This window comes from Heloderma suspectum, chromosome 5 (genome assembly GCF_057233095.1).
Source record: "Heloderma suspectum isolate Gila_16-S chromosome 5, 16-S_ref, whole genome shotgun sequence".
Classification (NCBI taxonomy): Eukaryota; Metazoa; Chordata; class Lepidosauria; order Squamata; family Helodermatidae; genus Heloderma; species Heloderma suspectum.
In genome coordinates, this window is record NC_139462.1 from 177,638,260 (window position 1) to 177,662,865 (window position 24,606).

At 46.0% G+C, this 24,606-nt stretch overlaps 1 protein-coding gene and 1 long non-coding RNA gene across 2 annotated transcripts in view; one reads left to right on the forward strand and one right to left on the reverse strand.

Moving 5' to 3' along the window:
• LOC146344868 (cyclic AMP-responsive element-binding protein 5-like) overlaps positions 1–6,311 on the reverse strand; it is a 121,651-nt gene extending 115,340 nt beyond the window's left edge. The window contains exon 1 of the mRNA XM_084860441.1: positions 6,219–6,311. The gene's annotated coding sequence lies outside the window, so the exon portion shown is untranslated. The remainder of the gene's footprint in view (positions 1–6,218) is intronic.
• A 166-nt stretch (positions 6,312–6,477) lies between these two features.
• LOC146344869 (uncharacterized) overlaps positions 6,478–24,606 on the forward strand; it is a 57,239-nt gene continuing 39,110 nt past the window's right edge. Inside the window, exon 1 of the long non-coding RNA XR_014792344.1 lies at positions 6,478–6,546. This is a non-coding gene — a long non-coding RNA (uncharacterized LOC146344869). The remainder of the gene's footprint in view (positions 6,547–24,606) is intronic.

The window sequence follows — 24,606 nt, forward strand, 5'->3', positions numbered from 1 at the left end:
GTTCTACATCTGGAACACCAGAGCTACAATCCTGCACACTGCTGCACTGACTTCAGTGGAATTCAAGCTCAGAACTGTAACTCTTACCACACACTAACTGGTGGTATGGATGACTATATTTATGACTAAATCCATGTATGGATGACTATAGCTTAGCTAATCGAGTTGGCTAGCAATGTGTGACTGGATCTGAACTAGCAACCATTTGCTAGTTAGTATCTTCATTTTTATTTTAAATGATCTACATGTGAGCAAGACAGTGCAAACCCAAAATAAAATGCAATGTAAGATCATTCAGCAAAAACCACAAACAAGGTAAAACTTGGTGGGGAAAAAAATCAAGGACCTGCAGAATCCTAGTGTTAATGCAGGTTTTAAACCTTTTTCCTCCTGAGATTTGGTTTTATGTAGTTAGACATGTAAACACAGCTAAAAAACCTCCAATTAAAACCAAGTTGTACTATCCTTCATCGAAGATAATTATGTCAACTTGCTGAACTAAAGAGATGTAACACTTGTGAATTAAAATGCTTTGGCAAAAGAATAGAAAGATTCATGAAACTTTAAAATGGTGAAATATAAATCAGGATTAATTTGATCTTCTACTATGGAAACAGACGATAGTATGAGATTTCATAAGAATCCAGACTAGGCTTTTATTTTAAGGCAGATCAATCCAAAGGTCAGTTGTTAAGTTAAGAGGCCTACACTACCTTCTTCAGGTGGTTAACTATACACATCGGAGTCTGAATTCCAGAAAGTGCTACTTTTACTTTTTAAAACAAGAGAAGGGTCTAAACTTGTCCAGACCATAATAGCTTACTATCAAAGTCAGCTTTATTATAGCCATCCCGAATTGTGTATTGTGCTGAAGTACATTCATACATAGGTCAAATGGGATTGATCTAATCTGGTGTGTTTAAGTTAAGGTGTGCAGATTCAATTGCATAGTCCTTACTTAAGTCAAAGTGTCAGCATAAATAAAGATTTGCTAATATGGAAAGATGGCAAGATACCTCCCTTTTATCTTAAAGCTACCAGCTGCAATCCTGTATCCCCTTACCTGGGAATAAGCCCCACTGAACTCAGTAGAGCTTACTTCTAAAAAGACATGTATAGGATTGCACTCAATCCTATAAGTCAATTTATAATTACCTCTTTCCAGCTAAGGCTGGCCGCTTCATACGTTATGCACTGACAACTGCATATTTGCCCTTGGATACATATGGCATGCTCCCTGTGGACCTAAAATATTTTGAAAGTATACTCCAGTACCCATGAAGAGGCCTTGTATGAAGAAACGCTGAGAACCATTTCAAACATTACAAAATTCCAACACGTAACACACTTCCATAGTAATCATGCATGTGGTTACATGAGAGGATCCCACCAATATGTCTTTCAGAGCATGAAACGCTCACATATATGATAAGCACACTTAGGATGTACACTATGTCAACATAGGAATGATTTCCATGGAGGAACGCTGTTATATTGGCTTAGGTGCAACACTATAAGAGATCCTTTTGCAAGGCATGAACCAGTCTCAAAAGCTTGAGAGGGAGAGAGACAGAGAGAGCACTTCTCTAGATTCCTAATTTGAAACGGCCCACACGCTAAATGCACACAACATCCAAACGTACATATGAAGTGTCTTCCCAAGAATCATAGTAAAGTTTAGATGAGCCACATTACCACGCTTTTCCTGCTGTTTTCAGTCAGGCTTACTTTTTTCATCCCTCTTTCCCCAACTCCAATCCCATTCCAAGTTAAAACTACAAATTGGGCAACGCCAGCTTTTGCTGTGTTCATATAGCTTGCTGTGTCAGTCACAGGTATCTCACAAAGAACTTGTTATAAATTTAAGTCCATAATTTCCAGAATATCTATATTGCTATCCTAATACTTCAGTCAAATATATTACCTTTGACCTGACCTGACATCTTTCTTTCCAGCTTATCATAGCAAAAAAGTTAAGGAAATTGAACTTGCATGCAGATCTCTTTTTAAGGGAATTCAAACTGAGTATTTGACTATAATATGGTAACGTTGTTACAATGTCCCTCCTTCTTTATACAATCAAATGTATTGCTTGTGTTCTTTCATTCCAGTGCAAACTGCAAATAGATCTATAAATGGGACAATGGCATGAATATCACAGGAATGTTGTAAAGTAATATATATTAGTTTTCTACAATTCATGTACGTGACGTAACACAAGTAACATAGATAACAGAGGAAAAGAGCATAAAATCAACAGGAACAATACAATTATCAAAGATAAGTTGCTGCATTCAACCCTCGTCAGCTTTATTTCCTAGTGACTGCATTTCTTTCCTTCTTTCCAAACAGAAGAATTTGAATGAAGGACAGGTTTGATTATATGAATTTGAATGTAAAACTGTCCCTCTTAACTGCTTAATAAACCACTTGAAAGTAGACCTTTTATTACAATTAACTATTTTAATCAAGTGCTCAAGTTGTCGTTCTTACCACCTACCACCTGGTCTCTCGCCCCTTCTGTTTCTTTAAGGAGTGAGGTTAGTTTTTCCAGCGGCATTTAACTCACATGGAAAATGTGACTAAAAATGTATAGAAGTGTCTAGCCTGAATCAACTTTGTTGTAAGCGTTGAAGAACATCAAGCAAGCTGCTACATGCGGCGTTCATTCATAATCCGGAACTATACATCTCCAGAACTGTAGTGCATCATCTAGTTAACTGACAGCAGGTTTCTCCTGCTACATTCAAAGTGGATACCTTAAAATACTTGGACTTGGGAATGTTGTTTCTTTCAAAATCTCAATTGCTCCTTTAAATGAGAAAGAAATATCACAACTAGGATAATCTATGTCTTGTGGATATGGGAAAATCTAGGTTATAATAGCCCAGTGGACTTCTACATCGAACTTTGATTTACAAGATAAAAGCAACTTTTAAATTAAAGTGCCTTTCTGTGAACAGAGCTTATTATTCCAAAGACAGGAATGATTTTCCTAGAAAGTTGTCCCTTTATGCCTGCCTATTATCTTTGATTTCCCCCTTCTACTAATGAGCATTTATCTAAAAGAGCCTCTTAATCCTCTGATGTGTGCTTCTGGTCAGAGGTAACAAGTTTGAATAAAACCACTAATCACTTATCGCTGATCATTAATCACACTTTTCTCTGGGGCTTTGCAACCTGCACAGGGATAAAAAGGCCCAAAGAAGGAGTTCAGTTTCCCCCTCCACCCCCGCCCCCACCCCCGCCACTCTTCTAGCTGTTTTAAACTCTTGCTCAAATTTTAATCTGAAGCACAAAAGTAACAGATGCCAGCAACAGCTTTTAAAACGCCAGCAATTTTTGCCCCCCAGTTGTGCCACAGACTCTCATTAACTGTTGTTGCCCTTTAACTCCAAAAGAACTTGATTTGAAGTTATATAGATATATACATTTTATATGTGTCTATGTACATGCCTGTTTCTATATCGATGCACACACAGTCTCATTCAAATACCTAGTCTATAGACTCTTTCGCCATGACAATTCCTTGTTACAAAAAAGTTTCCTTGGGAGTTGGTTTACGCACCAGACTTCAGTATACTTATCCTAACTGCCAACCCCCTTCTCTCTCAGGTTGTGCCAGTTATTCCCAAGTGAAATGTGTTCAGTGGCAAAGCTGCAATTGGAAACATCCATGATTTGCAGTAATTTTAAAAAGCACACCAAGGAAATCAGTATGATCTTTCCAAGTAAGATATAATTGGGAACGGAATGTTAGGGCCCAACCTTTCTTTGAACAGTTTTGAACACCAGGACACCCCTACAAAACTCCCCCCGTTTTCCTTGTATCAGCTTTTTCGGACGAATATATGTCAGGAACTTCTTATCTCATGCTGTGGGAATTTAAAGGGACATGAGGAGGTATTTATCTATTCTCTCCATTAAAGAAAGGGTAGGAGAAATACATCTCCTTCTGCCATTGCTGCTGTGTGAAGTTTCACTAGAAACCCTGGATCTTCACAGTCACTCACCATGGCCGGGAGTAAATAGCGCAAAAGGCAAGTTTAGGGAAGTTAGCAGTTATATTCCCCTTTACTCTCTTGGCGTTCTAGGAGGACAAAACGTAGCCAAGGAAGGAGGCGTGCGAGCGGGGGGGGGGGGGTCTGTAATGGAGATATCCCACCGATGAGGATGTAAAGAATCGGGTAGCGGAGGGGGGACTGAGATGTAGATATGAATCCAGGTATAATGCTTTATCAGCATTACTAAACCCCCTCCCCTCCCCTCCCCAACACCCCCGATATCGGAGTCTCTTAATCACACTTTTACTAGCCTGCAGAATGACGTAATGGCCCAGAATCCAGGCTCTGACTCCCAAAGATAATGTCAGATAGGGCGGGGGCGACATGAGGGGGGCAACATAGCGATGCAACCACCTAACAACCAAATATATAACATACCTCGAATCCTCAGCTTTTAAAGCAACAGTGTGGTGTAGTGGTGAGAGTGACGGACTGGGAGCCGGGAGATCCGGGTTCTAGTCCCCACTCGGCCATGGAAGCTCACTGGGTGACTTTGGGCCCGTCACAGACTCTCAGCCCAGCCTACCTCACAGGATTGTTGTTGTGAGGATGCAATGGAGAGGAGGAGGAGAATGTAAGCCGCCTTGGGTTCCTTGCAAGAGGAAAGAAGGCGGGATATAAATGTAATAAATAAATAAATAAACAGGAGGGCCGCGAGGGGACTGGAGATGGACTGGTATTGTGTATATGTGGGGGTGGGGGTGGGGGAAGTGTGGAGGCAGATGACTGGTTTTCTGGTAGAGTTTGCCAAGCAAATATTATGAGCGAGGAAGAAACTTCTCTCCCGGTCATCTATTATTCTCTTTGGGTTCTCTCGACTCGGAGTTCAAAAGTTTTAGCTGGGGATCTGAAGCCAGCGAGAGAGCGACAAGGGACGAGGCGAGACAAGGCAGCAGCTAGAGAGAGATTTGAGGGCGGGGGGGGGGGGGAGAGCGCTGTCATTCCATCAACCAAGAAAGATGTTACGCTGGGTTAGGCTGGGGGAGCCGAGCCTGGTCTGGATTTCTCGAGCCGATCCTCCACAGGAAAGGCTTCAACGTCAAGGTGGCAACTTCTTGGCAAGGAGACTTACCAATTCGCTTCCCTGCGGACAAGCGGAGATTGCAGCATAAGGAGTCCCCCCCAGCCCGGGGAAAGAGGCAGGCAGGTCCGGAGATGATTTCCCCCACCCGGGACCTCATTTGTCAGTTGCCAGGAAACATGTGAGGAGATGTGCGCGCGAGAGAGAGAGAGAGAGTTCCTGAGAGTATACAGAGTGTTCTCAACACCGGAGTGATCACAGTGGTTAAAGTTTTGGGATTTATAGTCAGAGCTTCCTTACGTCGCAGAAGTGCCCAAAATCTTTGGGAAGCGGGGGGTAGGGGTGGGGGCTTGAACCACAGATCGGATCACAGAGCCACGCGCGGAGTCCTCCTGACAGCACGCGGGTGACTTTCTTCGCTACCTCTTTGGTTAACGTAAAGACAGCTTCCAAACTTTCACACATTTTTTCCCAAGCCTTGTAGGAAAGCGATCGCTACGGCTGTCCCCGTCCCTTCTTCGGCGTTTAAATACCTCAGCGAGTTCTCCGTTTTAACTCTCCTCACCCCAGTCATTTTATCCTCCCCCCCCCCCGTCTATCCCAATTAATAACACTTAACAACATGGGGTCACTGCGCCGAGCAGAGGAATCGCGCGCACGCACTCTCGCCTCCCGACACATCTTCCCGGTTCGATCCTTGCACTTTCAGATCTAGTCACTGACTCGACCCGATCGCCCGCTTGAAACCGGTTCATTCTCCAAGTGAAAGTCCCAACGAAACAATCATCAACTTGTCGGTAACAGAAGAAAATCGCAGACCCATCAGCCCAACAAAACAGAAAGGAAAGGAAAGGCGCCGTTTACAATAATTTTGCAATTTTGTCTCGACCGCGCTTTCTCTCACTTTGGGGTTTTCCTTTTGCCCTCCTGCCGCTGTGAGAATTTCTCACACACACACACACACACACACACACACACCGGACGGGGCAAGAAAAATGAAGAAAACACCAGCGTCCTCCGCAAGCGAGAACTTTAAGCGGCGCTCCGGAAAGGCGAGTTTTAAAATGCAGCGTAAAGTTGTATTTGGAAAAGAAAAGGGAGGAAAAGACAGCCCAGTATTTTGAGGGACTTACCCAACAAGTGTAAGAAGGGAAGCGACCAGCAGCCTGGGTGAAGGAACCACGTTGGACTGAGAGAAGGTTACAATACGTTCTATTTAGAGAAGCATTACATCACCCTCCGTGACGTCACGTGGGATTCCTGAACTTCTAAATCATTGCGGTCCCTGCTCAAGGGAGAGAGCGGAGCGGGGGGCGGGGCCGGGGGAGGCGTGTCCCAGGCGGGCTCCGCCTCCCCTCCCCTCCAGCCATCCACAGCGCAGGGAGGAGGGCTGTGCAGAGCAGGAGCGGCGCAAGCAACAGCTTGCCGCGCTGGGGATGACAGGACGCTGCCATTAGTTCTGTGAGTCAGCTTGGAAAAAATCTCCTACGTGATAGGGTTGGGGGGAGGAAGCTGGGGAGCGACTGAAGGAGAGGGCCCCCACCCCCGTGTGTGCGTATCAGTCCAAGGGAGCCACGCCGGCGTCCCCACTTCAGCTGTCGCGGGCGGCAGAAGAATTGCGCCGATTCACACGTTCGTTTTGTGGAGCGCTGTCCCCAGGGCTCCAAGTTGAGAGCCAGGGTTGCTTCCGAACTTTCCACTTCCAGACCTCAGCTCTGGAATACTCGAAAGGGAGCCTCTAACAACGCACAAAGTGCATTTTCCATTCCCCCCACCCCACCACACATCTCTAAACATCTTAAGATTAGGCGTAAGGCTTTCAGCTCAGACAGCCTGAGCTGCCCGAGTTGTTCGCTTTTCAGAAATTAACCGCTACTTGAAATCCTTACATAGCGGGGCGCTGCCATGTAGCGTGGGTGAGGTAATTTTAGACTGTGGACATAATGCTACGTCAAGTATTGCTGTGCTTACTTCATTTGGGGGCCCTTCTACTCATGCTGCAGAGTGGAGCCCTGCTTGTGGTTCTTCAGTCGTTAAGTCGTGTCCAACTCTTCGTGACCCCATGGACCACAGCACGCCAGGCCTTCCTGTCCTCCGCTTTCTCCTAAAGCCCTGTTCTGAGCGCACCCCTGACGGTACCGCTTGAGACTTACAGCTGGCCCTGTTAGTCCATCAGAAAAATACAAAAGGAACTGTAGGGCAATACCTTTAATAGGATCTGACTCCAGCACTGAATTATTATTAGCAGCAGCACTCCTCAGTCAAATCCCCAGGGTGATTTACATAACAAGAAAACTGAAACAGAACAGGTAAAACAGAGATACTAATAAAACATTTTAAAAACCATCAATAAAATGCAACTAGTACTAAAAAGCTTGTGAAAATAAAGTCCTTCAACTTGCATCAGAAAGACAAGAACGTGTAGGTGAGCCTCTCCAGGGTGATCACTCCACCACTGAGGCACCGCCATGGAGATAGTCCTCTCCTTGGTAGCTGCTCGCCTCACCTCAGATGGCACGAGCATATTTTTAAAACATCTTTAAGAGGGTGGGGAGGGAATGCCCAGAATGTTTCTTTGCCTCAGTATCCCTTGGTGCAACCTGAAATCTGTTGTGCAGCCTGTATGACCTAACCTTATTAATCTTGGGGACAATTATCCAGCAGTACACCTCTGAGTAAATATTTTGAGGATTGCACTGTAATACCCAAATCCTGTGGATACCTAATCAAAAGTTGGTCCCACTGAAGTCAGTGGCACCTACTCCCAGGCCAAACCTGCAGTCTTCTTGTCTTATGCCTGATCAACACAAGCAGCAATCCAGACAGACAATTTTGACTCTTCTTTTTCAGGTGGCTGGATTTGGTTGGGCCAGTTTTTCCTCTCTGGTAACTGATGCATGAAGCATCTTTTCTACCAGGAATCATGGGGCCTGTAGGCAGTTGCTGCCAAGGAGAAGATCCATAGGGTCTCCTTTGTAGTTGGGAGTCCTACACTACTTGCTACCTTCTTTCCCAAGTTAAGTCTATTTGGGGTGGGGAATGGGGAGCAGGGATTGGCAAAGAGGGCAGAGAGCGGCAAAAGTGGGCCTGTTAGAAGCAATAGTTGATCATGGGTGCTTCCAGATGCAGCTTTTATCATGCCATCGCCCTGCCCCATTCATGGAATTTTATAGAGGGGGCAGAGGGTCCACACAACATCATCTTCCACTCATAACTCTCCTGAGTCTTTGCACCACTTCTTCCATCTTTCTTACTGGGGAAAATCTGTTAAGGAAGATAGCATAGCTGCACAATGTTTTCTGATTGTTAGCACAAGGAACTCACCGTTTGGAAGCACTCTATGTCTCAAATTGGAGGTCATTTCATCACATTTTTGAGCTTCCTTTCTGAAATGATTGTCACATCTCTAGAATTCATTCCCCATCATGTAAATAGAGTTGGAACTGGGAAATCTGACTACAGGACTGTCTACCATGGCCTTGCTATGTAGCCCTGGGCAAATTTCTCATTTATGTATCTGTAAAACTTGGAATAATGATCTAGGGCACACAGAATGAAGGTACGTTGTAAAAGTGCCACACAATTTTACCTATCAAGCTGTAAATGTGATATATAAGAAAAAGAGAATCTGAGTGTGGGAGAAAAGTTTCCTTTCGGATTTGTTTGGACAGGGTGTTGGTAGCCAGGGTAGTCCGCTGCCTCCTTCCATTGCCCTTCAAACCTTGTTCCTCTGCCTTTGGCAATAGGGATGTGTGAGAAATTCACTCTGTCAAGTTTGTTTTTTAAATCGATTTATCCAATTTGAACTTCCTGGACCCAAACATGATCAGTGGTCAGAAATGCATCCATTTTCAAATTTATGATGCGTTCCACAAAACAAATGTGTTTGATAACATGCCCAAATTTGAAAAAAGTGCCTTAAATGCCTTAAGCAGAGAGTATGTGGGGAAGCAGATTGTCAAAAGCTATATGTTAAGCAGGGGTGAGCAACTTGCGGCCCTTCAGATGTTTTAGCCTACAACTCCCATCAGCTCTAGCCAGCATAGCTAATATTGAGGGATTATGGGAGTTGCAGGCCAAAACATCTTGAGGGCCACAAGTCCCCCCTGTTTTATAGAATCGTAGAATCACAGAACAGTAGGGTTGGAAGGGGCCTACAAGACCATCAAGTCCAACTCCCTACTTAATGCAGGAATCCAAGTCAAAGCATCCCTGACAGATGGCTGTCCAGCTTCATCTTGAATGCCACCAGTGTGGGAGAGCCCACTACCTCCCTAAGTAAGTGGTTCCGTTGTCATATTGCTCTAGCAGTCAGTAAGTTTTTCCTGATGTTCAGCCAGAATCTGGCTTCCTGTAACTGGAGCCCATTATTCCGTGTCCTGCACTCTGGGATGATCGAGAAGAGATCCTGGCCTTTCTCTCTGTGACAACCTTTCAAGTCCTTGAAGAGCACTATCATATCTCCCCTCAGTCTTCTCTTCTTAAAGCTAAACATGCCCAGTTATTTCAGTCTCTCCTCATAGGGCTTTGTTTCCAGTCCCCTGATCATCTTTGTTGCCCTCCTCTGAACCCTCTCCAGTTTGTCTGCATCCTTCTTAAAGGTTGGTGCCCAGAACTGGACACAGTACTCCAGATGAGGCCTAACCAGTGCTGAGTAGAGGGGAATTAGTACTTCATGGGATTTGGAAGCTATACTTCTATTAATGCAGCCCAAAATAGCATTTGTCTTTTTTGCCACCACATCACATTGTTGGCTCATATTCAGCTTGTGATCTACAACAATTCCAAGAATTCCAAATCCAAGATCCTTCTCGTGTTAAGGGGTAGTAACTGGATACAACCTGGCAAAACAAGTGATGCTGTTACAAAAAAGAACTTGCAACATGCTAGATTAAGGACTGTGGGGTGCTGCAACTGTGACCCTGCAGAACACTTGAAAATATCTGAGGGTCGCAGCAAGCCACTTAGAGAGCAATCCTATGGCTCCTAGACAGCATAAGAACATAACATAATAAAAGCCATGCTGGATCAGACCAAGGGTCCATCTAATCCAGCATTCTGTTCATACAATGGCTAATCAGCTGTTGACGGGAGACCCACAAGCAGGACATGATTGCAACAGCACCCTCCCACCCATGTTCCCCAGCAACTGGTGTACATAGGCATACTAGAATCCACCAGCCTCCCCAGTCGTCTTCCCTCCAGCTCCATAAAGCCCAAGCTAGACAGGTGAAAACACCTGTCTAGCAAAAATGCAGAGTGGGAGGAGTTGAAGATTACCTCCACGCTCCTCTTGCTCTGCATAGGATGCCTATCATTCTCCATGTTCGGAGGCTGATAGGATTGCACTCTTAAAAGTGTTTGTTCTACAAATCAAAGCACATACATAACTCATATTTTAATAACTTATCATGAAGATTACAGGCCCCAGGCCTGGATGGCTGCTAAGAAGGTCCCTTTAACTTGCAAACTTTTTGTAAAATTAGTAGACTGCACTTGTGCTGTATAATGAAAATCACAGGCTCTAGGCCAGGGCCTTGTTAGGTGTTTAGATAATCTGGTCCAGTCAAAATGGTCCATCCTCAGAAAAAAAGAAGTTAAGTGTAATTCCAAGTACAGATATCCTTGACTGCTCAGCAACCTTTCTGTGGACCATCTGAATGGACCTTGCAGACAAGCAGTGAACCACTGCCCACAGTCAGACCTCTGTTTTATAAAAGTAATCCTCCAAGAAAACTGAATGGATGGCTTCCAGGGTTCTGTGATCTATTTTTGGCTTTGCCATCAGCTTCTGATGACACTCTGTCTTTGTTGCTTTCTCCTTACTATTCCTTATCTTGAAAGCTTGTGAACATTCCATAAGTCCTTCCCATTTCGACTGCCCCCGCACCTCCTGTCTCTCTGCAAGCACTTCACTGTCAAACTCTGCAGTCAGTCACAACAAGCCACAAGGGGCACATAAGCCCCAGCAAGGGAGAATAAATAAATAAATACACACACACACACACACCCCACTTTGTTCCCATCCCTGCAGAAGGATGAAGTTGCACGATTAGCAACTTTGCTGATGGAGAACTGTGATGAATCATGGGCACCTGGCTGGACCATGGGCAGTATTTTCCGCAAACAGCAGCCAAGGGCGAAAACAAAATAGAAAAGGCTCCTGTATAACTCTTGCCTTTGCCTACGATCCTTATAGGTACTCTGCTGCCAGACTCTAGACACAAACACCTAGTAGGAATCTTAAGTCCACTGGTGCAACTAGAGCTGCAAGGACAATTAATACTACACAATAGTAAGATGGGGAGTGGAGGTGCTCCTAGCCTATAAGGAGATTTTCTACACGAGACTGTTAACCTGCTGTATCGACTTTCAGTTTCGCTGCAGAATTGAGATTCTAGCCTTATACAAGGCATTTCTGATACATAACCTCTAAGTGGCACTGTGGTATAGTGGAATAGCACAAATACACAAGAAGAAATCATGCTTTATTTCCCTTTCACAATTAAATGCCGCATTTTCCCTTGGTAAAAAATCTCACCAAGAGTGCTGGTTAGACACAGAAGCGAAACTGGAGGGTCACGACATCGCCTAAAGAACCCGTAAACAACTGCGAGTAGGGAATGATGAGCACATGATAAATGCCTCATGTAGAAAAGCCCAACGAATGTAGAAGCAGTTGTAAAGCATGTAAGGGTGGTTGTGGGAGAAGAGAAATGCTAGTTGTTTGTTTCTCAACTGAAGTAATACACTCTCACACCGCTGCCTAGAGTCCTCATAAAACCATTATGGATCTAAAATTATCTAGCTGTACCACTGACAGAAATATCCAGTGTAACAACTAAAATTAAATGCAACAGTGAAAAGCAGCAGATCCATCAATTTATGGATAAAATACTTTTTTGTTGTCTGAATGGCTGGGAAAACAAAATGTTTTTCCTGGTGCCTAGAAGACAGCAGCATAGGCACCAGGCAAGCCTTCTTGGCAATTCTGGCCCAAGACATATTGCTGCCTGAAGTGCAGTGCTGCAGTGAAGTCAGGGCTCACAGGCTGGAAATGCCAGGACTGTTTGCTTAGCAGGGATGATGAGTATCCGGGGCCGGATGGGGAGGGAATGGATTTTCCCCGCAACAATATACTGTTGTGAGGTATCCTTATTATAATGCAAAATATTCTCGAGTAGCTTGGTCTGGAATGGATAATTAAAACCCATTAGATTTACAGAGGTAATATATAATACACACACAGAGATGGATCAAAACAGCTGCCTGCATTGTTGGACTCACCTTGGGGGCATGGCTATGGGGACTGTCATGATGGCTGTCTGCACTTCAAATTTACCACTACACCACTGCTGATGTGAAGCATAAATGTCACACAAACCACCAAGAAGGCCATCTCCCCAGCTTTCACCCATCTCATGTCCGTCAGTCAGTAAGACACCTCAGACAAAAGCTTCTGAAGATGGCCTCAGTGAAAGGGCAGAATGATATGGACAAAGGTGATGCTTCAGGTACCCTGGTCCCAAGCTACAAAGGACTTTAAAGGTGAACACCAACACTTTCAATTGTGCCAGGAAGTGGACCAAGATCAAGTGCAGCTGCCTAAGGGCTTGTCTCTCCATGAGTAGCAGGGCAGCAGTTCAGCATTTACAGAGACAAGTGTCCTGCTATGGCTGGATTAGGCTCAGCAGGTTAAACTAAGGGGCAATCCAAAAGCAAGTCAATAAGCAGGCAATGATCAAAGGCACAGTTTTAGCAGGCAAGAGAGAGAGTTCCAAAAGAGAGGTCTGAAGAGCAGCTAAGGTCAAAACACAGATAAGCTGTCAGATACAATACCCAGTCCAAGAGGCAGAGTCAAGCAGGAGTCCAAAGTCAGTAGCACAAAGGTTCAGTCACAGCTCAAGGTCAAAAGTACAAGCATTGCAGCTGGTAGAAGATGTTATTTCCAGCAATGGCTAGGCTGATACTGCAGGCTTATATTGCTGGAGCTTCCTGCGCCTACCCAGGGCTCAGCTGTGGTTCGTTGCAGGCCTTGTTCCCAAGGAGTCCCTTCCTCTTGAGGAGCCCTTCTTTCTATCTGAGCACTTCTCCTTAAAGGTGCTTCTTGCTCACCTCAAGTGCTGGACTTGTAATGAGTGGGAGCACCAATGCCACATCCCACAGGGCTTGTCCTTGTCCTTACTACAGCAGCAATGCTAATAGTTAAAGTTCCCTACAGCGCAGTCACCTTGACCACAACCTCATGCATTATGCCAGCAGATGAACCACCAGCTAACAGTACCTCTGTCTTGTCTGGATTGAGTTTCAGTGTATTGCTGTCATCCAGTCCATTACCTAGCTCAGGTACCAGTCCAGGGCATCCACTGCCTTACCTGGATTAGGTGAAAAGAAATCTGGGCATCATCTGGATATTTGATGACACTGCAGCCCACAAAATTACTTGACTGTACTACTGAAAATACTTTTCATACATTCATCCAGCTCTCAGTCAAAATGAACAGGCTTCTTTAAATGGAAGCCACAGATTTTTTTATTCAGATTAGATAGAGGGTACTTTTTGTATGAGTAATGTTAAAACTAGTGCTATTTCAGCCAGCATCCAAAATCTTAGTCATCCTAGTAAATTTTATAACGAAGTGGAAAGTAAAGGTACTGCAATAATTAAAGGAGTTTTGTATGTCATAGGTTCAATTCAAGTAAAAACTCTATTGATGCCTCAAAATTAATAGTTAATAACTTCTCAGTTATAGTTTATATGTATATTTAAAACATAAAATCATCTCCCATGTGGTTAACTAAATTGCTTCTTGACCTGATTAATACTGTCATCACTTTTAGCATTTATGATCATCCCACAAGTATCTCACTAGGAAAAAAATTACTGTGTCCTATCATGCAATAACCTTTCAAGTTATATCCTTTGCTTCTGCATGTATGTTCTGAAATTAGTTACACAAAATGAACAGAGCAGCACTTACTGCGAAGAATAAGGGGAATGCTTCCCTTTTTCTGTTAGTTAAGATAATCTCCAGTGAATGAAACATATTAAGGGTGCAATCCTATGTATGTTTAGACAGAAGAAAAGTCCTACAGCTCCCAACATTCCCCCCTCAGCATGTTCGGTCTAAACATGCATAGGATTGCATCTTTAGTGCATCAGGGCTTGTTCTTTAGTCTCTTAAGTCAGTATCAGATGAGATAATTGTGCTCTGAGGGAGGAGAGAATTAGAGCTGTGCTGGGGAAGAGGTGGGTGAGAAGACCTATACAAGAGGCACTGTGGCTGCATTTTTTTCTTTATGCTTTAGGGCGCAATCAGGGGATTTCTACACCAGCCTAAAATCCTGTGTTTAAAACGGGGCTTTCCACTTCTGTTAGAAATGCAGGATCACAACTGATTCCCTTTACATGTGCTTCTTTCTCCATAGATGGCCATTCCCATAGCGTTATGTTTCCCATAGCGTTATGTTTCCATGAAGAGGCATTACACATGCTCCGGGTTCAGCATCCTTGCTCCTGGGTTCCTGCCCCTTTCCCTCTCCTTGTACATTACTGGTGGATGGGCACTGACATGCAGACAGCCCCCGCACCGATCTTCCTGGGGCTGGCCTCCCTCTTCCATGCTTTTGGCCAGTCCCTGCCGCTCAGCCCCTCTGCTGCTCCTCCGCTCTGCTGCCCCTGCCCCCTGCTGCTGCTCTGCCGCTCTGTTTTGAACAGGCAGGCTGAAAATGGTGAGGAGCCAAAATGGCTCAGGTGCGGGAAGGTTGAATGCCCATCAGACCTTTGTCACCACCTTTGACATCATGACCACGCCCCCAGAAACCACACTCAGCGCTTCATTCATGCTAAGGGAGGAATACATGGGGAGGACATGGCGCTGCATTTGTGCATCTCTGGAAAAATGCCCCATTTTTTCCATTTGAGGAAAACACGGGATAGGTGGGAGGAAACAGTGGAATAATGACTGGACAATGACGACGTCATGTAATGGAGCCGCACAATTCAGTGAGTGAGCAACCATGAATGCGAAATAAACTTGAGGTGTAGAGATCCCCTCAGACAGCAAACAAGTCCTGTAACTCCCAGCATTCCCCAGCCAGCATGGGAGATGTAGGACTTTTTCTGTCTAAACTTGCATAGGATTGCACCCTTAGAGTATTTGAATTAATGGCACAGGCACAAGCTCCTGGAGATGATGAGCAAAGCAATCATGTGCTTGCTCTCACCAAGAATTAAGTGCACCTTTAAATACACTCATCCCATCATCATCCTTTGGCTATTTGCCTTCGATATCAGACTTCAAGCACTTCTCTCTTTTTTGCATTCATTCTAACCAAAAGAATAACTGCTGAAGTATTTATGTCACTTGTGGACAAAAACACCGTATCCCTGAAAACAGGTATTTGCCTTACACTGAGTCAGGCCACTGACTCCAGGATTTCAGGGCCTACCTGAAGATACTGGGGATTGAACCTGGGACCTTCTACTTGCAAAGCATGCACTTTACCACTGAGTAACAGCCCTCCCCAACAGAGGATTGTATCCAATGTTAGTCTAATTTAAGTCGCATTTATTTCAATTGGTCAACTCTAAGTAGGACTAACACTGGATGCAAGTGCTGAGTAACACAACAAAGGAGCAACAGGTACACACTTGCTATATTATAATCCAATCTTCTGGAAAGATCCTACAAATGTATGTAGACCAGAGCTTTCCAAACTTTTCATGTTGGTGACACACTTTTTAGACACGCATCATTTCGTGACACGGTAATTCAGTTTTGCTAGCAAACCGGAGGTTAAACTAACCTGTTATAAGAGATACGGACACATACATAAATTGTGATAACGAAATGTATGGGGATAGAACATATCTCATGAAAACCTTTCATTTATATTTTTAAAAATATATGATTTGTAAGATAACATACATTGTTGTCATTTATGAGTAACAGTATGTAAGTATGTGTAAGAAAATGTGAAAAATAAACAAAATTAACTAAAGTATTTACAATACATATTAGGACACATAAGCCCAGGTAGGAGCTCAGCTGCAAAAACACATGAAGTAGAGAAGCAAAAGTCCAACAAAAATGGTGTAAATATATATGTCTCACTACAAGGCTATATTGCTATAAATATTTGCAATGCCTATGTCCAGAGTCCTGTTCCAGCACTCTCCGGTGGTACACTGCCAGTGGGTGGTTAATCCACAATTACAGCAGAGTAAAAATAAAAATAAATGGCAGAAATCAAATCATAAGTGCCACGTGGTGGGTGGCTTGCTGTTTGCCACACTGGGTTTGGGAGGGTGGCCTCCCTTCAGCCAGCAGCAGGTGGGTTGACTGGGTGACAGCCTGCAGCTGCGCTCGCCCGGGTGCTTGGGAGCACGCTGATTCTGAGGCTTCTGGCCTCCACTGAGCTCCGTTCCAACAGGCCAAGATGGCGGACGGCCCGCTTGGTGCAGTCCCAGTCCCAGGCGGTGTTTCCACCTGCGCACTACTCTGGCCTGGCTGCACAGGAGCGCAGTGCAGAAGCCTGTGAAGGGCGCGCTCAAAATCTCGCAGGGCTGGTGGCCGCTGCCACTTCTCTGCGCTGGCGTCGGCCAAGCTCTGCTCCCAAGGCGGCGCCTCCCCTCCCCTCTCTTTGCCCCGAGCCTCTACCTCGCCGTACTGCTCCAACACCGCCAATCATGTGCATCCTACGTAGGGATGGATGAAAGCCCCTTACCTGGTCCCGCAGCTGTTTTCGGGGGGGGGGGGAGGCGCTCCGTTTCTCCCCCCGAAATTCTTGGCGGGGGGGAGGCGCCCCATCCCTCTCCACCGAAATTCTGGCTGGGGGGGAGCACCCCGCCTCTCCAACCGCGAAAGAAAAAAGTAAAGTAAAAAAAAAAAAAACACGTGATAGGCTATGTAAAGATTTACGTAGCCTATCACGGCTAGATTTTCAAAGTTAGCTGTGATAGGCTACGTAAATCTTTACGTAGCCTATCACGGCTGACTTTGGGAAAAAAAAAAAAAAAGCATGTCCGCAAATGGCGGCGCCCATGGGCACAGCCATTTGCATTCCTTACTTGGGCACGGGTAGTCTATGTAAAGATTTACGTAGATTACAGCGAAAATAAGGGCAACGCTATTTGCATTGCCCTTATTTTCGCCGTAGTCTATGTAAATCTTTACGTAGACTACCTGTGCCCAAATAAGGAACACAAATGGCGGCGCCCATGGGCGCCGCCATTTGCGTACGCGCTTTTTTCCCCCCAAAGTCAGCCGTGATAGGCTACGTAAAGATTTACATAGCCTATCACGGCTGACTTTGAAAATCTAGCCGTGATTAGGCTACATAAATCTTTACGTAGCCTATACGGGGTGTTGTTGTTTTTTTATGTTACTTGGAAATGGTGGCGGCAGCAGCCGGTCGGAAGACCAGCCGCTGCCGCCAAACCGCCGCCAAACCGCCGCCAGGACCCGCCGCTGCGAGGGACATTCGCACGAGGTAAGTCCCATCCTGGGGGGGGGGTGTCAAAGAATTTCCCCACCAATTTCGGGGGGCCGAATGCGTTGGCATTCAGCCTCCCGGAGATTCGTGGAGAAATTCTCCGACATCCCTAGTCCTACGTCAAGACGCCACATGATCCTAAAGCAGCTAATGTTAAAGCAGCTAAGCCTTAGCTGCTTTAACATTAGCTGCTTTAGGAAGTTCCGGGGGAGGAGCCAAGGGAAGCAAACGCGAGTAAGGGACCTCTGCGGTGCCCTTCCGCACAATTTTCTGCATTTCGCGCAACACACCTACACACTGCCACCGACACACTAATGTGTTGTGGCACACAGTTTGGAAAGCTCTGATGTAGACTCTACAAATATGGGCATCTTAACATGTTGTACAGTAAAATAACTAAACTCCACCTCATATTATCAGAGTTGGCAGTAAAACAAATAGGCCGCATGGTCAGCTGAGAAGCATGTAATGAACATGACATTATTTTTATTTATTTATTTATTTATTGCATTTATACCCCGCCTTTCTCCCTCTCGCAAGGAACTCAAGGCGGCTTACATTATCCTCCTCCTCACCGTTGTATCCTCACAACAACAACCCTGTGAGGTAGGTTGGGCTGAGAGTCTGTGACTGGCCCAAAGTCACCCAGTGAGCTTCCATGGCCAAGTGGGGACTAGAACCCGGATCTCCCGGCTCCCAGTCCGTCACGTTATTCTGGACACTTCTATTGCCAAAGGCTATAGTTGTCACCAGGAATTCTGTATAAGTTCTCTTTCACCATTAATTAAATAGAATGTCAACCCCTCTCTTTTTCATCATATATAATCTTCTAGTTCAGTTAGCATCAGGGACAGGCTGACAGTATGGTCCCAGTGTGACTGCGGTGTGCATAATGTGCTCACAATCCACAACTGCAAAATGAAAAGTGGTAGAATACCAACAGGAACAAGAACCTTCATGTTCCCACAGTGCCCCGGCAACTTTCTACAACCCACCCATCATAGTCAGTGCCAGTCTCTTGGGCAAGATCCTGACTGGGCCCACTTCCTCCTTACAAGTGTCACTGCAACCCATTTGCTTGACCTCTCCCTGTGGTTCCAGCCTGCACAACTGCCCAGAGGGAAAGCTCAGTGCTAATCGACTGTGCTGCTCCATCTCCTCACTATTGTCATTGCATGCATGCTTGAAGAGGGCAGGTGGGCAGCGACAGCAAGGAGGAGAAACAAGACTGGGAGACTCCAGCAGCCAGCAGCTGGGCCACGGCAGGGAAAGCACCTCAGCAGGTGCCTGATGCTGCTGTGAGGAGCACCCTAGCTCCCTCTTGCATTTCCCCTCCAATAGCCAACTTCGGACATAGGCGATGAGGATTCTTCCCAAGGCTTTATTCCTTTATTACTTTATGACTCTTACAGATACTAATCACTAGCGATTAAGCAAGGAACTGCACTGGGGATAGATAGCAGAGTAGCCTAAGCTCCAGGTAAGGCAGTTGGTCCCCGTTTGAAGGAGAACTGCAGGAAGACTCTGAACTTATGGAGAGATCCTCCCTCTTTCCCTTGGGTCCTCGGGACGCGACCGTTGTTTGCGCGCCAAGAGAGCGCTGTGCCTCCTTTCAGCGCCCTCCATCTGTCGTCACTCCCTGCGTCTGCACCGAGTATTCAGCAAGCCCCCCTCCAGCGCTCTCTCACTGCCGGGGTCACTACCTATCCCAGGAATGCTGGCAGGAGGAATCTCTGCCAGCTGCTGTGCTTGTGAGAGATGAGCGAGCTCCTCTCCCACGGATTGCTGTTCCTCCTCAGAATCAGAACTGCTCTGGGCTCTATGGGCTCAGTTTCCACCCTGACAGCTAACCCCTGTTGCAAGTCCTGATCACAGTGACGCTTGCCTGTGACACCCCACACTAGCCATACATGGAAGATACCAGTTAACATGAGGCAAAGGCCAGAATGCCACGATGACATCACCAAAAGCTGATTTCGAAGCTAAGCAGGGTCAGCCCTGGTTAGTACTTGGATGGCACTGAGCAGGGGGTTGGACTCAATGGTCTTGTAGGCCCCTTCCAACCCTATGATTCTATGATTCATACACAATGCAGAAGCTCACTCAAAGAAAAAGCCTCGGTACAGACTTCCTCCTATGTACCAGTGGGTAGGAAGGTAGAAACTGACACCTACACTCACAAGCAGGGAAGTTCCCCTCAGACGAGAAATGGGAGGAACTTGATTGGTTCACTAATTTTAATGCAAACTTACCTAATTTGCATTTCCTAAACCTGTACACAAAACAAAACACAATTAGATGTTTGCACTTCTCTAAATTTGTGACGCAGTTCTCCGGTCAAAAATGTGTACACATATTAGTGAAAACAACATACAAAAACACATTATATTGGTGGGAATCACTTGCAAAAAATGTGATAGGCAAAGTTGTGCACAAAAATCCATATATTAGGGGAAATGTGCATGAAAATACATACAAATTTTCATGCTGACTCTTTAAAAAATCATAAACTGATCTAGAAAGAGGACAAACAAACTTAAGATTGGAAAAATGAGAAACTGACAGAAATTGACAGGGTCATCCAGCCCTATCTCAGACAGAGGTTCAAATTTCCCAGCGGCCCATACACAGGAGACAGCAGCAGCCATAGTTAAGGATGTGTGAATCCGCAAAAGTTGAGCTCATTGAGGTTCTTCAAATTCCACCTGGAAACTCATACCAACTCATGTCCATATCTGATTGAGAGCTTTTTTTTTCTTATCACATGAAAGGAAAGGAAAGGAAAGGAAAGGAAAGGAAAGGAAAGGAAAGGAAAGGTTCCTCCTGTGCAAGCACCGGGTCATTACTGTCCCCTAGAGGGACGCCTGCTTACGCTGGCGTTTTCATGGCAGACTATAGCGGGGTGGTTTGCCATTGCCTTCCCCAGTCATGACTACCTTTCCCCCAGCAAGCTGGGTACTCATTTTACCGACCTCGGATGGAAGGCTGAGTCGACCTGAGCCGGCTACCCGAGACCCGGCTTCTGCTGGGATCGAACTCAGGTCGTGGGGAGAGTTTCGGCTGCAATACTGCCACCTACCACTCTGCACCACACGAGGCTCTATCACATGAAAATCTGTGCATATTCTTGTGCACATTTTCCAAATGCATGCATCAACTGTGCACATTTTTAAAATATTTTTCTCTCATTGTTTTCCGCATCAGTTTGTGCACATTGTTCAGAAGTACAGAATTTTTCATGTGCATTTTTCAGATGTACACATTTTAATGCATTTCTAATGCATTTAATGCAACGTTGTTCCATGATTCACATTACAAGCTCAAAAAATGCACGGACTTTGACCGCAGATTGCATTTGGGTCTGTGTATGGTTCTGGGTGGTACAAACTGGGTAAATTCTCGTCAAATCACACTGAAATTATTTTTTCATACATCCCTGGCTGTACTTGAAAGGAACTGATCAGTTACCACTACAGTCACAACAAACAGCTGGCTTCATAGCCAATGAATGATTAGTAGGCCTGCACACTGAACTTTTGAGACTCTCTTCCCTATCAGCTAACTATCATGAGAAAGCAGTCACAGCTAAAAATCATAGCTCTTTTATGGGGAGGAGGCTGTATCAGGCATGCAATGAGCTCTTACAACATACAGAAATAGAAGGTAGCCACTATTTTGTTTTTACACAGTCCCTCTCCCTTCAAAATCTGCACAACGCACAACAAAATAACAGGTGCTGCTTTCCCCTTACCACTGCATCTCCATGCTGGAAACACCTTTGACATTCCTGTCTATCATGAACAACACCAATATTTACCACTCTGGAGTATTCTCCTGGTCCTCATGGGGACTGACTACTGATCCTGTACCACACAGCAAATGTAACTAGGCAGGGGTGGACAGAAGATACATCTGAACCCAGTTCTAGATTTCTGGGAGATTTACAGTAGATCAGTAAAGATTTCTGTCTCCCAGTTGTTTTAAAAGTAGCAGCAACAAAATGCCCCCCCCCCATTATATTGCTGAAATTAAGAAAGCTTGGGGTAACCAGCCAGCAGTGGATTTTTGTGTGGAAGTGTTGGCTGGCATCCAATGATGTCACTCCACTGACAACAGCAGCTCTGTCAGCGGAATCAGGAGAGGGGCAATATCCCCACTCCCCTGCAGCCTCCTGTGCACCTTCAAAATCTGCTCCAGAGAGCTGGAAAAACCCTCCAGAGCAGATTTTCAGAGGGCTGCAGGAGGGAGGAGAAGGTTCTGGCATGCTAGAAGATGTCCGCTAGTGCAATGTTGGATTTAATCCACTGTGAGCTCCATTTAGTTCTGGGACTCAAACTCCATTTGGTTCTGGGACTCAACATTCTTTAATTCTCAGTTTATGACATTAGCATCACCAGTTGGTGGAGCTCAGGGTTCTAGTACAAAACAAAGTAGATCCTGAAGCCTGCATTCTTCCCACCACTGAACTAAAGGATAGGATTGTTCAGTTATTATTTCACCTTATTTTGCCTTTGACAGTATTGAATTGGAACATGATGAAGAACACGTGTGGTCAGAGAAGGAAGTGAGGAATATAGACATGGACATCAGAGCTTGGGTTAAATTTGGGCCTCTTTATTAAACATGGGAAAGAGCATCTTCCCCCCTCAGGATCTGCATGTGTGAAGTGTGGGAATCTAACTATTTTCTGATGCAGGCATCTACCTGCATTGTGGGTGAGCCATTCTGTCCAGTTAAGTGGCAGGTCAAATGCTACCCCCTTGCCTAGGCTACACATCGGTGTATGGGGGGCCTCCCTGTATCAGCTCCGCCCAGTGCTGCACAATGCCAGGTAGATGAGGCAGGTTGGCCCCAAAGGTCCCATATCCCATCTCGAGGACTGCACAGCCCCAGAGCACAGGCCTCCGGTATTACCCTTCACCAAAAGGTGCCCGAAAAACTTGTTGTCAGGAGGCGCCCTAGCAGCCTCTTTCAGTAGGATCCAATAGCCAACTCAAGACACAGACGAAAGGATTCTTTTCAAGGCTTTAATCCTTTTACAACTTAATGACTCTTTCAGATGCTAATCACCAGCGACTAAGCAAGGAACAGCAGAGTGGCCTATGTGTTTAGGGATGTCGGAGAATTTCTCCACGAATCTCTGGGAGGCCGAATGCCAACGCATTTGGCCCCCCGAAATTGGTGGAGAAAGAGTCCCCCCCCCGCCCCGCCCCCCCGGGATGGGACTTACCTTTGCCGAATGTCCCTGGTGCTGGCGGCTCCCGGTCTTCTGACCGCCGCCACCACTTCCAAGTAAAAAAAAAAACACAAGCAAACGTGATAGGCTACGGAAAAATTTACGTAGCCTATCATGGCTAGATTTTCAAAAAACACCATGATAGGCTACGTAAATCCTTACGTAGCCTATCATGGCTGACTTTGGGGGGGGGGGAAGCGCGTACGCAAATGGCGGCGCCCATGGGCGCCGCCATTTGCATACGCGCTTCCCCCCCCCCAAGTCAGCCGTGATAGGCTATGTAAGGATTTACGTAGCCTATCACGGCTGACTGCAGGGACGCAAACAGCGGCTGCTACGGCCGCCACCATTTGCATCCCGGCCGGCCAGGAGGATTCGTGGCCGGAGGGACAGGGTGTCTCCCTCCTGGCCAGAATTTCGGCTGGAGGGATGGGGTGCCTCCCCCTCGGCCAGAATTTTGGCGGGGAGGAACGGAGCGCCTCCCCCCCACCGTGAAGCAAGCTGCAGGACCAGGTAAGTGACTTTCGTCCATCCCTCCAGTTGATCCCCGTTTGAAGGAGAATCACGTGAAGTCCCTGAACTTATGGGATAGGGAGAGATCCTCCCTCTTTCCCTTGGGTCCATGGGAGGCGGCCGTTGCTTGCGCGCCAAACAGGCGCTACGCCTCCTTTCCGCGCCCTCCATCGCTAGTCGCTCTTTGCGTCTGCGTCGAGCAAGCCCCCCTCCCGCACTTTCTCACTGCTAGGATCACTATCTATCTCAGGAATACCGGCAGGAGGAATCTCTGCCAGCTGCTGTGCCTGTGAGGGATGAGCTGTCTCCTCTCCCACGAATTGCTGATCCTCCTCAGAATCAGAACTGCTCTGGGGCTCTATTGGCTCAGTTTCCACCCTGACACTTGTTAACCCAAATTCCTGCACATCCCTGCCAAAGGAGGAGGGTAAGCCTCAGCTTAGACCCCCTACCCCCACCTACCCAGGATAAAATCCAAAAGCCCCACATGCAGATCCTGTAAAAGAAGTTGTTATCCACATCAGACAGGTGAACTCCATCATCCCAGTAAAGTTCAACCCAAGATGATAAAATTTCAGAATGGGGGAGAATTCCTCCCTGGCAGTCCTGCAAAGCCAATCTGATCTCTCTATTAACTTTTTTTCCAGCCCTGTTTAGACTTCGAGGGTCCCCACCCTCTCTCCATGTGCGATGAGGCAACATTGTCATTGTTCAGTCGTTACGTCGTGTCCGACTCTTCGTGACCCCATGGACCACAGCACGCCAGGCCCTCCTGTCCTCCGCTCTCTCCCGGAGAGTGCTCAGGTTCATATTCATTGCATCGGTGATGCTATCTAGCCATCTCACCCTCTGCCGTCCCCTTCTCCTTTTGCTTTCAATCTTTCCCAGCATCAGGGTCTTTTCCAGGGAGTTTTCTCTTCGCATTAGGTGGCCAAAATATTTGAGCTTCAGCTTCAGTATCTGTCCTTCCAATGAGCAGTCAGGGTTGATTTCCTTTAGGATTGACTAATTTGACCTCCTTGCAGTCCAGGGGACTCGTAAGAGTCTTCTCCAGCACCACAATATGGAAATTTCTGGCCAATCCTGCCAGGTGGCCTTGAAATCCATCCTGGCCTGCAAAACCGGGGTCTTTCCCTTCGAAAGCCCCATATAATTCCTCCTCAGATGGAGCACCAATGCTTGGGGCAGGACTACCAGGTGCTCCAAGCTGGGAGGAGACATCCCTCCAACATGCCACACCTACAAACCCACTGAATGGAGGCTAACGAGCCCCA